Raw genomic sequence first — 3,171 nt, 5'->3', positions numbered from 1 at the left:
GCATATCTTGTATACCTAACCCTTAACTGTACCCCACAATATCAAAATAAAAAATATCAATTAAAAAAAAATTACCTACATCATTCTTCTCAGACCTGGAAACAATGCAGAAATTCATAAGGAAACATAAACAACCATGAATAGCCCAAACAATTCTTAGCAAAAGAAACAAAGCGGGAGGTATCACACTTCCAGACTTTAAGCAATATTATAAGGCTACAATAATCAAAGCAACCTGGTATTGGTACAAGAACGGGGATAGAGACCAATGGAGCAGGGTAGAGATTCCAGAAGCAAAACCTTAATTTCTCAACCAACTCATCCTTGACAAAGCTGCCAACAACCACCACTGGGGAGAGGAAAATCTACTCAGTAAATGATGCTGGGAAAACTGGCTGACCACGTGCCGAAGAATGAAACAGGACCCCTACCTATCATCATACGTAAAAATAAACTCCAAGACCTAAATGTAAAACCTCACTATAAGAATCTTAGAAAATGCAGGAGATACCCTTAAGGACACTGGAATAGGCAACCAATTTCTGATCAAAACCTCAAAAGCCCATGCCATAAGTGACAAGATTGACAAGTGGGACCTCATCAAAATGAAAAGCTTCTGCAGAGCAAAAGAAGCCATCAAAAGACTTGTGAGACAGCCAACTGCATGTCTGACAAAGCCCTAACATCCAGGATCTACAAGGAACTCAAATGTGCTGAAAGGAAAGAAACAAACAGCCCCATTAAAAAGTGGGCAAAAGACATAAATAGACACTTCTCAAAAGAAGATATATGGGCAGCCAACGGACACATGAAAAAGGGCTCAGCCTCACTAATCATCAGAGAAATGCAAATCAAAATCACATTGATATATCACCTAACCCTAGTAAGAATGGCCGTCATTAATAAAATAAACAACAATAGATTCTGGCGAGGATGTGGAGAAAAAGGAACACGTCTACACTGCTGGTGGGGCCTCTGTATTTTTAATAAACACACTGACCAAGTGTATAAGGTTGTATGACATAGTGTTACCCTGCCTTCCCTTAAATATCTTTGTTCACTTGGCATAATCATGGTTTTCCATCATCTCATTTCATTTACTAAGTCATGGTATTTAGTATGAGGCTCTATTTTTATAATATATATATTTAAAACACATTTTTAATATCTATTATTAATTTATATATATGTATATACATATGGGAGACTATGATGTTACTGATCCACTTTCTGGTGACTTTCTTTTGTGGTCTATGGGACCTTCACTGTCATTTTATGTCATCCTGACATACTTCATAACTGTCATCTTCAAACTGAAGCACACAAATCCTTGCCTGGGGATAAATTAGTTGTATCAGAGTTGGGTAATTAGTAGAAATGCATTGTGGATTCTATTGTAAATGATGTATTAACAATACCATTTGTGTACAGCTCCTAATGGTGGCCTAATAAAGTTCTTCTTTTGGCTAACTTCCACTAGCCCCTCATTAAATAGAAAAAAAATAATCTATGGCAATAGAAATGAATTGAGCAAAAGAGCACTGCCATTTCAGTAAGAGACAATTTCCTAATAAGATTTTGCTTTTATAATTATATGAATATAAATATATTTATATTTTGATTGCTTAGTAATTTTAATAACCCAATCCAGAAGTTTGCCATACTTAATAGTTCCATAAAATTCTTAAAATTAAAAATTAAATTTACCAATTTTATTGAAGACAGTATGATAGATTGATCAATAACATACTTTTAAGTATAATAATATATTGCATTAGAATCAAATGCTTTGGGGACTGAAAAGTGAAAATCGAAAAGTGAAAAGTGAAGAAGTTCAGAGGTAAAAAGTAATGATGTAAAATTCTGACTGCAAAAAATAATTTGTTCATCAAAAATTACTATTATCTTTAGAAGATTTAACTCGCATTGTGTTAGAACAATTTTATTTTAAGATATTATTTAAAATACACAAGAAGTTATTTCTTTTGCAGCCATTTATACTTATATTTGAGCTTTTAGATGTTAACCCAAGAATGTGAAAAGGATGTCAGTAATTTTGAAATACCTTTTTGAAGTGGAGGAAAAACTAATGCTTTAGAGTAAAAATTGTCTAATTTTTTCTGGGCTTTTTTTTTTTTTTTTTTTACCTCCCAACCCATTCTATTTAATACAAATTTCTCTTGAAGAAGTCAAATAATGTATGAGTCAATATCTCACTAATTGTGTGAAAATCTTGACTCACCATACTCATGGTTCAGAAATCCAAATATCATTCTTTGATTATGTACTATGTCTATTGATCTAGCTCTATCTCCAGTGTAGCTCTTTCACTCTTTTTCTTCTTCCCTCCTTATCTCTCTAGCTGCTTACTTCCCACATACTACTTTTTCCTTGAAAATCTCAATACTCCATCCTGAAAGACTACAGGTCTTTCAGTTTTCTCTCCAAGCTTTCATAGGCCTTCTGGAAGTTTCCCAAATCTCCTCTGTGGGAATTTTCCATTCTCTGGCTCCTACCAGTTGGAGAAGGATATTGCTTTCTTTACAAAATGTTCACCTTAGCCGGGCTCGGTGGCTCAGCCTGTAATCCCAGCACTTTAGGAAGCAGAGGAAAGAGGATTGCCTGAGCATGGGGGTTTGAGACCAGCCTGGACAACATGGCGAAACTCTGTCTCTACAATAAATCAAAAATCAGCCGGGCGTGGTAGCGCATGCCTGTAATTCCGGCTACTCGGAAGGCTGAGGCGGAAGGATCGCCGGAGCCCAGCAGGTCGAGGCTGCGGTGGCCGGGAGCGGCCACTGCACTCCAGTCTGGGCGACCGAGTGAGACTCCAACTCAAAACAAGACAAAACAAACAAACAAACAAACAAAATGTTCACCTTTATTCATATAGATCGTGTTTATATATCTATGCATTTATATAATACATAATTTAATTTTCAAATTTATAAAAATTTAAAATATAAGATAATATAGTTATGGTGAATTAAAGAGTATATATGTGCATTTATATACATATATATATATTCAATATCTTTCCTACATTGTAGTTCCCTACCTGGAAAATTATTTAAATTTTTTTCTTTCTTTTTTTTTTTTGAGTTGGAGTCTCACTCTGTCGCCCAGACTGGAGTGCAGTGGCCGCTCCCGGCCACCGCAGCCTCGACCCGG

Source organism: Carlito syrichta, unplaced genomic scaffold (assembly GCF_000164805.1).
Source record: "Carlito syrichta isolate Samal-C Ts95f unplaced genomic scaffold, Tarsius_syrichta-2.0.1 Scaffold288927, whole genome shotgun sequence".
Classification (NCBI taxonomy): Eukaryota; Metazoa; Chordata; class Mammalia; order Primates; family Tarsiidae; genus Carlito; species Carlito syrichta.
Note: the sequence above shows the minus strand (reverse complement) of the source record.